We start from the raw sequence: 14017 nt of genomic DNA on the forward strand, positions 1-14017 counted from the left end.
TTTCATGTGTGACTAGAAATTGTATTTTTTTTTCTCTCCAGCAAGACTGAAGTTTAAAAGGACAGAAAATTTTCTAGTGCTTGAGATGGTGGAAAACATCTGGTGTTGAAAGGAGTGGAGTTTATGGACTACTGGCAAACAGGACTATTTCTGAGACAATAAACGTTTCTTTTATTTTGTAGTCTCTGCACTGTTGGTTAGCAGATTCAGATCATCGTGACAACAAAAAGGTCAAAAGCAGAGTTTACATCTGTTCTTTTCTATGTATGAAACCATCTTTTGCTTTCACAGAGTCCATTTTACCTATGGTAAAATAAACCCTGACTGCATGGCAGCAGAAGTAAGGCCAGAGAGAACTGGCAATAAATCTGAGGAGTTCTTTATTTGAATTATAAAAGTGCCAGTGAACTTCACTTACAAGTTAGCATTCCCCTTTGCTGGCTGCTCAGCAGAAATTGAGCAAATAGGCAGACCCACCCAAAGGGAATTTGGGTTCAAGCCAGTGGTTTCCACATGGAGTTTGCTCAGGTACCGCTGCTGCAGGAGGACTGAGAACCGACGGCAGCAGCTCTCCCCACCACCTCCAGTGCTGCAGCTCCTTGCAGGAGATGAAGGGCTCAAGCCTTCCTGGTAAACAGACCGCAAACCAGCGGTGCTGGCACCTTCCCTGCTGTGGGAGCTTGCATGCTCCTTGCTGGCGAAAGCCCGGTCTAAGTGATTGTTACCAATGACAATTACAGCTGTGTCTCCCAGAAACAATGATCTTACCCTTGTGCAGTGTCTTTCAGATGCACTCCTAAAATGGCGGGGAGCTGGAGAGCATCTATTATATGCACACGGACTAGGCAACTGAAGAAAGGGGAAATATATGATCTAAGGTACATCTATTAATTTTGGGTCAAGATGTGGCAGCCTACCATGAAGTTTTATAGCTGTAGATAGTAACAGGAGCAGTGACCTTTAATTATAGCAAGATAATGGGCACTGCTCTAATACAGGAACAGCTAAAAATAAAAGGCAGTAAAAAAATTAAAAGTATCTCAGAATGTGATCACTTCTTCCACTAATGGAAAACATAGCTCAGCTCTCTGCATTACTGAAAAATGTTTTCTTTTATAGATACTAAGGTTACATTGAGATGCTGAGTTGGAATGGCTTAATTCAAGGTATCATATTAGACTTGTAAATATAGAGTAACCAGAAAACTGTGTGGATAGTCCCACTCTGGATTGAGCTGGAGTTATTAAACTTTGGTTGAGTTTGATTTGATTTGGTTCAAATTGTAAGTAAGTGAAAGCCCCCGGTATAAAATTAAATTTACCACCCGTGAATTAAAACAAAAGAGATTCTTTGATGATTTTACTTTAGCAAGTAATCCGGTGCTGTAGATGTGGAGGATGAGATGGTGCTGAGGCCCTGATGTCCATACTATGTATGTTTCTGGTGGGTTGTTTCAGATTAATTCAGCCCTGCAGACTCGGTGCCCATTAAAGCCACGGCATTACCACAGCTCATCCAGTGGTTTAGTTTCATCCAAGAGGAATTTACAGCGTGTGCTCCCAGACCGTGTTGTGGATGTTGCCCAAAGCAAAGTGGGAATGGTCAGGACAGTTGCTTTGAAAGCATACTTCTGATCTGGACTAAGATGCGGATGTGGTTGCCCCCTGGCTACCTAAATAGCCTTTGATAAGCTGGTGCATGTTTGTGTCAGAAGGGCCCACGGGAGCTCCTAATACCTCACCTGGACCCCATTCTGTGAAATGGCTGGTACTGGGGCTCCCATGTGAGCAGGCATTGAAATGGGTGCTCCCAGAAAAGCCCGTTAAATGTCTTTGCTGGAGGACAAACTTCCCAAAGTATCTGATATTTCTTCTGTGAACTGAAAATACATTGCTTCGCTTTCCAAACTTTCTAATGTGTAGCTAAAGCTTCTATTAATGCAGGGAACTTAGCTTCATTTTTCTCTCATAGAAAGTTAAACTGGCCCATTGGAATCAAACCAGTGATCCAAGATAGGAAAGGACCACTTACAACTCAAAGTGTCTCAAAATAATACAGCCTATAAAAGCAGATGTGGTTCTCAACTTAGAAATGCGCTTTTCGCTTGTACAGAACTGTGGGCATCTAGTTTTTGGGTATGTGTTAGAGGCGAGGAAGAATTCCCACTTCCCAGGTTTTGCTGACAAACTTTCTGCACTCATTCAGATAAAGTGATTTGTGAACTGTCTTGAAGTGCACCAGCAATTGCGAACTGTGAATAGCAGCTCTATTAATATGCCAGTCAGGACTACCATTACGGCACAAATTATAGAGTGAGCTGAAAAAAAAGTTTGAAGAGCCGACTTCTGAGCATTGAGAAGCAATCAGCCCCCACCCCTGCCCCGGCACATATCCTTCCACAATAGGATCTTCCCCATATCTGTTGACAAACTTTGGCTAATGTTTCTGCTCGCTAAAAGGTTTTTTGCCAATACAGCAACATATTGCAGATAAAACCTAATGAGCTGAGTTTAACAAAAAAATGCCATGTGGCTTCCTTACAGTGATGCCCATCTGTCGGCTTAGTGAAGCAGCAGTGTGCTGCAGCTGTACTTCTTTGCTTTTTATCAAATCAAAATAAAGCTGTGCACCCCAGAGTCAGGTATGATAAACAGGCCAGCAAATTGCCTTACATGGGTATCACACAGCTCCTTATCTGTCTCACTTTTCAGAGCAGCATAACCAGATGGCTCCTAACGGTGGGTGAAATTTTCTCTGTTATGTTTTTGGCATTGAGCTAGAGGGACGTAGCCCAGAAGTCCACCACCAAAACAACAGATATTTAAATTGGACTGGGACTGAGATTACAGCCTGCAAACAGAACTTTTGAAATTGAAGCAGATTTCATTAATAGAAAACGAAATGCCTATTTAGAGTGGGTCTGGTGGAACAAAAAGGACACAAAACAATTTAAAAAAAAAAAAAAAAGGGGGTTTGTGAGCAGCCTTGCAGAACAATGAGGAGGTTGGCCTTCTTCCAACCTCCCATCCGGCTGGTGCAAAGAAACTGGCCTTTCCACACCTCCCTTATTTATCACAGGGGCAGTGGGAATAGGGAAAAGCTCCCTGGTTAACGCGTGGTGGCTGGAGGCACCATCGCCCACCCGTCCTCTGCGGTCAGGGGTGCAGGGGAGAGTATGTTTCTGCTGCAATTGGAAGCAGGGCTATTAAGGAGGGCTTGGGGATATGGAGCATCTGTCCATGATAGAAATCCCTGCAGAGAGCAGGATGTCACAGGCTAAAAGCTTCAGTTTTTCCAGACTCATCTCATTCCTGGTTCATTTGTCAGACCAATCTGAAGTTTAAAATTTAAAAGGAATTTGCATTTCCTTTAACTGGCTCCTAAACAAACATTGGCACTTTTGTCTTATCTGTGGTTTCAGCATCCATTCCAGATTTGGGGCACAAATAAAAAGGGTCTAGATTCAGGGTAGAGCACTACTTCCTTGGTACATTGGGAACGGGTACTTTGTTAATGTGTGTGCCATGCTTCTGTAGGTGGGTTTTAAGGACAGTTGTTTCTAGGTCTCAAAGCTGAATGTGAAATTCATCGTTTGCTGCTGACATGTGTGCAAGCCCCTTCTATTGCTGGGAACGTGCAGCAGATTTGCATGAGGTTTTGCTGTCACCAAGAGAAATGAATGAAATAAAGCAGATTGAAATTGTTTAAAAATGTGATTGCTGATGAACTTTTTCAGCACATTATGCTGCTGCAAATTTGGACTTATCTGAACATCTGTGTTGTAAGCACGTGTGTGTGCGCTGGTGCCTGCCTTGTGGGCTGTCCCCTGCATGGCCGTACTAACGTTTCAAAGGCTGGAACCTGGAGCTTCTTAGTCATGTGTGCTCAGGTGACACGGAAAATAAAAATGTCATATACCGAAAACCAACCGAATAGAGGCAAAATTGGCAACTTTTGTCCCCAGGTTATTAAAAATTATCTGAATCTACCATACTTCTGAAGATCAGACTCTTTATACTTACGTGCTTTTGCATGTAGGTAGGAGCCTTGTTTTAGGCACAGATATCTAGAAAAGCTGTTGTCTCTTCTCTTGATGCAAGCTCTGTATGCCTCAGGAAAATATGCCTCTGCTGAAGATGAACAAAGCAGTATCAAACAAACTGTAGAGATGCTGAAGACTGGTACAGAGACAAAACCCAAAGATACCTAATTCTTGTGTGTAAGACATTTCAGGATGGTCAATACTGTGAATTGTGGTCATGCCTGTGTGGGTGAGATGGTGAGGGGTGTATCCACATCATATATGGTTGTCCTGCTTCAGCTATGATCAATGTCAGAATCAGGCAGCCCTGATTCAGATTTTTTCTGTTCATTGTGTTGTGGCTACGTCCTGTGGATATAATGAAATGGGAAGGCGCTTGCCTTGAAAAGGGTGTCAGAACTAACATGGAAAGTAAAGTTATGTACAGTGCGGTGGCATCTAAATGTAGATGAATAGAGTGTTCTTGTTTTGGAAGTGATGACAAATGCCGTGTTGAACTGGTTTTGCTTGACCAAGACTGTACAGTGGTGGCCAAAGTTTGCTGGGAAGTGTTCTGTGGAATATATAGCTCCCTGTGACTAGAGTCATTTTATTACTATCTGACCAGTGTTTCAATTTCTGTCCCATTTGTTATGTTCCTAAGGTCACATCTTTTTAACTCTCCCATTTTACCTCCGAGCAGTGAGCTGTATGGAAATCCTCCTAAACAGAATGAAGAAAGCTGTAGAAATCCAGCCCTTTTCTGGATGCTGTAATGTGCCTAAAAGCGTGTTGAACAATTTGACTTTCTTCCTGGTATTTTATTCATGACTGCAGTTTCTCCCTTTTAGCCAAGCTGTAGACGGCAGGACGAGTGAGCAAGATGGCTGAGTTAAATATAGTGCTGGGGCTGAAGCATAGCAGACTGTCCAGGGCTGCAGTCATAAAAGAAGAAAGAAATTACTTCAGAGAGGATTAAGCACTTTCTTGCTATAGAAGTTGTACATGATGTCAAAGAGTGGAGAGTATTGAACAGCATGCTAGGAAAAGGAAAATCCTGGGATGCTGACCCAGAAAATTAACATGCTGCTCAATGGTTAGCTCAAAATGGAAGAGGAGTTTCACAAGTCTTTTTCCCGAGCTGGTGACAGCTGTGACAAAGCCATACGATGAAGTTACAACTCCAGCTTTATCCTGAGCGTGTGCGTGTGTGCGTGCCTGTGGGTAAGGAAAATCACATCTTTGTACAGCTACAGTGAGTGAGCTACAGGGTGAACACACTGTGAGCTGGACTAAAGCAAGAAATACAGCCAGTCTCCCTCCACCCCGTAAATCTCTGCGCAGACTTCCAGGGGGAATTTTCTCATGCCAGGTCCTAATACTTGAAGGCACGAGAAAATTAATCCTGGAGGTATACATGAAACGCTCAAATGGAGGGAATGTGTTTGGATGCTGTCCCTGAGCCTTTGCAGAGATGTAGGTCTGTGGACCTGCTGTGGATAATCTGTGTTGCAGCCTCAGGTTCTGCATCTCTCATTGATCCATGTGTACAGTTCCAAGACCTGGCTAGCAGCTCCCTGCCCGTGCTGGCAATATTGAACTTTCCAAATCCGAAGATAAGAGCTGGGCTGCACCCAGGCAAGGAGCTTCTGCCAAGGCAAAGGGAGAGGCAGGCAAAGGAGGGTAGAGCTGGGTTTGAGAGCTGGCGGTTGGAGGCAGAGGGGCTGTGTCTGCTAATGCTACATCTCCATCCCCTGAGCATCCATCCCCTCACTTGCCACAGCGGCAGGCATGCTGCCTTCAGGACTTTGGCACAGACTATGCCACCACTGCAAATCTGCAAAAACCTGTTGGTGTGGGGGTACTTTGTCTCCTGAAATCATGAGGTGCACAGTTTGTGTGAGTAGAAAAATACATGAAACAGTGGCTGCATTGCTTATGGTGTGAGCTGTGTGAGCGGGAGGGAGACTGCGTGATGGGGCAGGAGATGCTCGGGATTGCTGGTTTAGCTGTGCTGGAGGAGATCTTCCACCACCAGTGGCCAATGGTGAGAAAACATTGGAAATAGTTTCCAAACCTTTGCAAGTGAAGCAAATGCTGGGTTTTGAAGAGGTGAGTGGGTCTCGGTCACCTTGTTTGGTTGAACAAAGAGTGCAGCTGAAGCAGGAGGGGAGTGACTTCTCTCTTTTCCTACATGGTGAAAGCTTTACCTGTTTTTTAGTATCGCTATAAAATTGTGCTGTGTTGGATGCAAAAGGGTCCCTGTGGTGAAAGTCAAGCTGTCCTTACCCCATCATGCTGATAGGTGCTGTGTAAAGACCTAGAATGTTTTATTGCAGAGACGTACTGGAAATTGTGTAGCTACAGAGAAGAAAATGTTACATCAGCAAGGGACCTGTTCGCACTGCTGCCTTCCCCTCTCTCTACATGAATGTAAATGCCCCTGCTGCAAAGAGAGGAATGAAAGCAAATTGGACATTGAGAGCGAGACCATTCATCTGCTATCATCTATTTATTAAACTAACCTCATGATAGTGATGATTAGCAAAATGTTTCATTGAAATACATCCAATACCTTTCCCTGTACAGAATCCACTATGGTAAGATGCTACTTACGCTGAATGGGTAGCAAAATCATCATAAAATCTGTTGAACAATTTAAACCACACATCCACTAGCTTCTGGAAAACCATTCCCCTTCAATACCCACCTTTTGTGGAGAAAAGGAGATGCTGGACACTAGTTTAATTTCAATTTGTTTGTCTCCAGTTCTACACGAAAGCCATGCGCCCACTGAATTTCGTGCCTTTTATTAGGAATGACTTACTGGAAAAGAATGTGTTTCACATTTAGTGACCCTGAGCATTAGAAATGGGTGAGGAATTGATTTTTTGGTTTGCTGGATGACCTAGGAATGTGTGAGGAAAACACTTGTGGGTTGATCCCCCCAACTTTTTTCATCTTCCCACAGAGATGTAAAATAAAAAAGCTAAAAAGGATTGCGTTGTCCCAAGATTCTCCTTGACACAGAACAGAATACATTGCTCTGAAAATGTGAAAACAAATGGCCTAGCATGCTCTGACCAGAAAAAAACCTCAGTATGTTTCCAGTGAAAAACTAGAATTTGTGAACTATTTCAGTTAACCAAGGCTGCACTGTGTTTTGGTATAAACATTCTCTCTTGCCTGCTCGCCTCCAACAAATGTAGACATTGTAGACAATTCTGCTAGGTGCCCTGGGAGGCCAAGCATGACTGACTGTACCTGTTATGCCTCCTGGAATCTGAACTGGAGTTGGTTTTGATTGTGCTAGGTGCTGTATTACTGCCACCCTGCTAAGGGGGGTGTTCTTCGTGGTATTTCATTAGCAGGATGTGAACATCTGCAGCTCCGTCTGATCCTGCCTGCGCGGTCATTCCTAAGGAGCAATGACTCCCCCGCATGGCATCTCAGCTCCTACTTCTGGGAAAGAGTAAGGTCCAATCCCCAACTCTGGCAGGTCATCAGTAGAGCCAGCTCATCATGAAACGGGGACAACCTGCGCAGGAGCAGCGCCTGGTTCTGCTGGGCTCACAGAGCATCCCCTTGTCCTCAGGTGGGAAGAACTAGCTGTCACTACTGCCTTGTCCTCGCTCACTTCACTCCTGAAACTCTTGCGTTGGTGCAAACCAGCAGGACCTTCAAATAAAATAAGAGACTAAATTACAGTGCTATAAAGAGACCATTAATTGCTTGTGCTTGTCTCTACTGATTCACCGGATTTTTTATGAATGAGCAGCAGCGCCAGCAACAGTAAAACACCTTTACCAGGATTTTCAGTAGCAAAAGCTTTGGCAGAAATGGAAACTGCACCCAAAATACCACTTTTTTCAGACAGTTTCTAAGTTTTTATTTGAGGAAAAAATGCGGAAAAGTATGTTTTCCAGCAACTAAATCCTAAACTTTTGTGATTTAAAATGAAAAAAAGATCAATTTTTGAGTTTTTTGTGCAACTTCAAAAATTCTAACTTTTTTAAACATAGAAAGGGAAATGGTTTGACTTGTTCACATGAATGTCTCTGAAAACTAGTTACATCTCCGTATATACTTAAATGTGGGGCGGTCAGAGCCCTATCTTCTTGTGGTTTTTGTACTCATGGAATTCATCACAAGGCTTTTATTCACTTTCAGCTTGGAAAGGGTGATACGACTGTACATGAAGCTTTTGTGCTTGCTCTCAGATGAGCTGGAACATTTTATAACATTTTCTGGTCTATTATCCAGTCCTGTATCAAGTAAATAAACTCTTGGATGTTACCAGCTGAAAGCCTAATCATTCCTATAATGATTCTTTGTAAAGTTACCTCTTTGCTTGTTGCCTGTGAAGATGTTTCCTATTGCCTGAGTTCAAGACGTTCTCTGAAAGGCCATTACGTGATACATTTTAGAAGTTTTTCCATAAAATACTTTGGAAACTTTGAATCTTGGTTATTGAAACAGGAAGTGTTGCAAACAAGTGTCTTGAAAGCCAAGAAAGATAACCTTGAGAGCTTTGCAGAAATGAAACTGCTCTATATTAAGAACACTCTCTCTTTTAACCGCTTTTGTACACTAGGCATTCTGTAATCTTGGGGAGGGGGGTGCTATTAATGGGAGAGAAGGGAGAAGCATGAATAAATAATGACCTTCTGTCAATCAGAGCAAATCACTGAGAAGAGGAAGCCTGTTTGTTGCAGGGCCGTGCTGTCTCACCCCAGCATGTTTCTGGCTGGCTCCAACTCGTGCACCACTCAACTTCTGAACCTCGATCCTTCTTCCATGGAATCAAAAGGCCTTAAAAGTAGCTCTTGCTGCTTCGAGGGAAGGCACGAATCCCTCGTGTTCATTGTACCTCTGCAGAGCAGAGGAAGCGGATCTTCCCACATCTCTTTACAAGGACGGTCGGGTGAGTTCTACCACGTTATTCCAGTCACAAGTTTGCCTTCTTGGCTGTTTCCAGCAACTGAGTGTCTTTTTCTCAAGTATTCCTTCTTCCCCAAAGATGGTTCCCCAGTTGCGTTTGCTTAGCCTGGCTAATACAGACCTACTGCAGAAGTGGCCATTGGATGTGATTATTAATGCTGTTCCATTTGTGTGTGGCATGGAGAATCTTGTTTAATTTCAGACTCACAGGTGCAATTTTCTAGTCCCTCTTTGTTTATTCATTATGCAGAAAACTGCAAGATTCAGCTGCGGGCTATTCCGTACCTTTTGCCCATCCATTCATAATTAAAGCTGTATGATTCTTCCTGCTGCTCTGAACGTGAAACACTAAATAATATGAGGTCAAGGAGTCAGTCAATAGAATTGACAGGAGGTAAACAGAGAAAATTGGTATAAACCAGCTGCAAAATGAACAGGGGCTGGAAACTGGCAGAGAGCTTTTAGGCATTAGGGGAATATGGTCTTGCAACAGATGCCACAGAGTTAATTAGTTTAAGGAGAGAGTTTGATCAATCTATGTACAATTTTACATGGAAGAGCTATGTGTGATAGCAGGGGTGAGTCTCAGCAACATCACAGGTCTCTTCCAGCACTAGGGTGTTGCTCTTATGGTTAGAGACACATGCAGTAAATGCTGCCACGTACACTTTTTCCTTAGGGAGGAAATATACAGTCTCCTGTATGACCCATTCCTGCTTGGTAATTTTTCATTGCCTCAGTGGGTTAGAAACATCTCCATGGCCCATGCTGTGGGAGAAGAGGGTCAGCAGCACAGGTGGGCATGTTGCTCATTGTGCTTGTGTGTTTGGGGCAGGGGAAGGTGGCTGGCAGCGCCGTCTGTGGAGCTGCTTGAGGTACGAAGGGAGTCTTGTTCTGGTGGCATCTGCCAGAAAAGACTGGCTTGTCTGTGAAAAACTCTGAAACAGGAGGCTGAGTGGGCAGTATGGGTTACATCGTTCAGGTTTAGGATCTGTGTTGAACAATAGACCAGGCTGCGAGTGAAAAGAAGCCGTTCCCTGCAGGTTAGTCTTTGCAAGCAAACATCCACGCTGCCAGGGATTTGTTAACAGCACATAGTGCCTAAGAGAGTGCGGAGCAGCTTAGTTCTCTAATGGGAACAAAGAACAGGCTTGAGTACAGGAGATTTATCATCTAGGTTAGATGTAAAGCACCATGAGTGAAAAGGGAATAAATGCCAAGGGGTTAGTAAATTCTGTGTAGATGGTCCCTGGGCTGTCTCAGCCGCCTGAAGTGCATCACATGAAGGCCTGAGAGCACTGCTGCAAGGGTTGTCCCTCTGCCCCCTTTCTGGAATCCTTGCTCACGTTCTTGTTGCTTGGCCTTGTACTGGCCGTGGCATAGTGGAAACTTCACGTGTTTTTGTCCCCCAGATTTGATATCTGCCTTCTTAGTGAACTGAATCAACTTGAAGGAGGCTGGGGGTCAGTATAGGGGCCAGCACCAGGAAAAAGGGCAGGAATGTACAGACCTGAACGGTCCGGAGGAGCAGGGCTGCCTGGCTTTGCAGGCAGGCAGTCGCTGCATCACTCAGCCCCACTGCTCTGACAGTGCCCTCAGCCTGTTTGCAATCATTGCACCTCAGGTTAGTGGGCACGGAGCAGGTCTGCTGCTGAGCTGGCATGGGATGCCAGCTGTCCCCAGCACTGACAAGCTGTACCTTTTGTTACGAGTGCGAAAAGCACTTCAGCTGAAGAAGAAAAAGAAACTGGTGAAGCGAGACCAAGATATAATCCATTGTGAAAGAAAACCTCTGCCACCCCACAGAAAACACACTGCATCACATGCTCTGGCAGAGACTTCAGGTTGGCCTAATTTAATCAAATATTCATGTTGTGGTTAACCCTCCTCCTACTGTGATGGCAGCTGACATCGATCACCAAGAGCCTTTGACAGAGATAATTGTCCTTGTTGAGTCTTGCTTCTATTTCAGCATCCCGTTTAGCAGCATCTTTTCACACCTTCGTAGATCTGCACATTTACTCCCATTACGTGATTTCAGGAGCCTTCAGCTTCCGAAGTTCTGGTGTCTCACAAGAAGTCTGTGCATGCACATGTTGATTCGAACACAGCACATCCCCACAGAGCCTGCATGCAACCTCCCTTGACAATTTTGGTATGACATGTGGTAATGTGTCATGGCACCTTTTGTACAGCTGACAAGTGTGCCACTTTTTAAGAGCTAAAAAAAAGGCATTCATGAAATCCTGCCTTGTGTTATTGGCTTTCCATTATCTTGTCGGTGTTGTTCTCCCTCGTTATGTAGAATCAAATTGTGTGCCTGCAGAATGTGATAAACTGTAGCACTTCACACATCTGCAATGGACTAACTTGATTACAATAGTCTAATTCTGCTTGATATCAATCAGCTCTGTACACAGTAAGATTAATTATTGCTGTCACTTTGTCAGCTCTGTAATAAGAAAACGTAGATTCTGAATGACAGATGAAAATCTGCTGGGAGCAGGAAGAGTGAGTTTTCCTCCCCTACTCCCCAGGGAGGGAGAAAACCTGCAAAAGGTGAGCTGACCTGGGAAGGGTTGTGCAGGCTGGAGCTGGGATTATCACCTGCTCCAGGTCGCAGATGGGTGCTTGTTAGCATCTGAACTGATTCTTCTCTTCTGTCAGCATGCCAGAGCATCTCACAATTACATTTGCCCAGGCAGACTAATTTTATTTGCAGGTATGTGACAGTGAGCGTGGAAACTAGCTGCTGCCAAGTGTTTGTCTTAAGGAGACTGTGTTATATATTTGCCTCTCTTAAACTGTACCTCTTTATAGCGATTTTCTCTGATCCAGAGTGGGTGTAAAATGCCACCAGATCAGAACAGCAGTGATTTCCACCTGCTCTGTGCTGCTATAAATGCCTATGCAGGAAACTTGGACTGAGAAGCTGCCTGCTGTTGCAGAGGTGACAGACATAGCTGCTATTTTTGCTTTGTTATTGTGCACGGGCATTCTAGTGCAAAAGCTATATTGAGTTGTTGAATAGTATTTAATTCTCCTGGTTCTCAGCTGGTATGAGGTACTTCAGTTATCTTACTGCAAGGGAGTGAGCTAGAGCATCCATAAGCTGCTCCAGCCAGCACAGGGTATGGAAGGCTCTGAATCAGGGAGTAGTTGCAACCTCTTCACTCTTCCAGTTTCATCCTTGACATAGGGATGGAGCAGAGCTTGGAGCAGGGAAGAAAAGCCTGTGTTTTGGTGGGTGGCTTTGGTAAAGTTAGCCTTCAGGTAGTACAACTGGGAAAGGGACAGGCTGTTACAGTGTGACACAGTGTGATTTTTCTCAACAGAACTTGCCTTTCTGGATTTGTGTCTTCTCATTTGCTGGGTCTGTGGCACCTGCATGAAGCGGTGCAAGATCCTCTCATCGTGAGGCAGGGAGGACTTCTGCCGTGATGCTGATGTTATACTCCTTAACTTGCAAGTTGAACAGCATAGCCACCCAAAACAGATGGCAACAGGTTTTCCTTGTTTCATTTTTTTTTTCTTGAAAAGCTGCTGAATACGTGTAATTGTCATAAATACACAAACAGGGCAGTCTTCTGGCGATCAAAAACTTGTACGTTTTTATATTGAAACAAGATGGGGCCGCCCTGTTCATGGGAGGTTGCTGAGGTGCCTCTCCATCTCCCTGTGCTAGGCTAACCAGGGCATTTTCTTGGAAGCTGATCCAGCTTTGCCTTAGAGGTACCTGTGCTGTGGCCGAGTTTTCAGGCTGCTTGGGTTGAGTGGGTGGGGAGGACTCTGAAGAGAGACAGGCTTAAAAAATGTTGTATGACAAGTGGAGTTGAGCTGAGATTGGCTTTTCTGTCCCTTCTGCTGGAAGCCCTCTTGATCTTGAGTTAGAGAATTGGATCAAGCACAATCATCATCATCATCATCGTTTGTTGGTTGATGTTGTTGATAATCAGTCATCATCAAACATTGAGTCAGTTGTCAGGGAATGGGTGGAGCAAGCTATGAACAGCCCCCAAATCCCAAAGCCTTACACAGGTTGCAGCAATGCTTACCTTCTCCCCAAAAGAAGTGATCATGGAAGGTATGGTCTGTAGGCTGCAGCATGCACTTAGCCACCTGACAGGGAAGTCAGGTGGCTCCTTCATCCTGCATGGAGACTCCACAGCCCCAGAGTATGTCTACAGAAAGCCAGCAGCAGGACTGAGTTGTCTGTCTGTCATTCTCAGCCATCAGCCAGAAGACTCTCCTGGATAAGCCCTCAGTGCCCAGCCTGCATCATCTGCACCTCGCTCGTGTAGTTTGCCCTATGCTCAGAAGTGCTCTGCTTTCCAGATACAGCCTTTGAAACCAGCTGGGGTGGTTAAGCTTTAAAACCATGGCTTAGCACGATTAAGGTGATGAACCATTACGTTGTGTAATGACTTTGTGTCCTAATCATCTGCTTGGGTGTTTGTGGCCAAAATAGAGAGCAACATGGGTTTTCTAAAAGGGAAGAGGCCGAGATGGAGGGAGCAGTCCCAAGCCTTCCCCCAGGGAGTGGACTTGGCCTAGGGTGAACTTGCCCTGACCTTTTGCTCAGGGGGATGCTCGTCTTCCCATGCCCTCTCCCAGCATGACTACTCCACTCCTCTGGAGCCTAAAGTCAAAACATCCCCCTTCTCTTTTTTCAGACAGCGAGCTGGGTTACAGGTTTCCACTGCCATCATTGGCTAGTGGACTATATGGACTTGTTTATTTTCTATAAAACCAGTAAATTAGGACAGTAAATGTGTCCTGAGAAGAGATACAGTTTAAATGCTTCTTTGGGAAGTTCTTTTCCTTACTTGAAAATAGAATTTCTGTTTAAAATTACACAAGAATTTCCAGATCAAACATTTCTGTGTGTGGGAGAGTGTTCACAGGCTAGTTTTAGATATCTAATTTATTTCTCTCTGCTGGTTATATGGGGAGCTGAGGTGGTGTGAACCGTCCCCTGGAGAAGCTGAAGTCACCTTTGCTGACTGTCAGAGGAACCTTGAAATCTGGCTTGGCTAGATTGGCTAAAGGTCTTAC

This window comes from Falco naumanni, chromosome 9, assembly GCF_017639655.2.
Source record: "Falco naumanni isolate bFalNau1 chromosome 9, bFalNau1.pat, whole genome shotgun sequence".
Classification (NCBI taxonomy): domain Eukaryota; kingdom Metazoa; phylum Chordata; class Aves; order Falconiformes; family Falconidae; genus Falco; species Falco naumanni.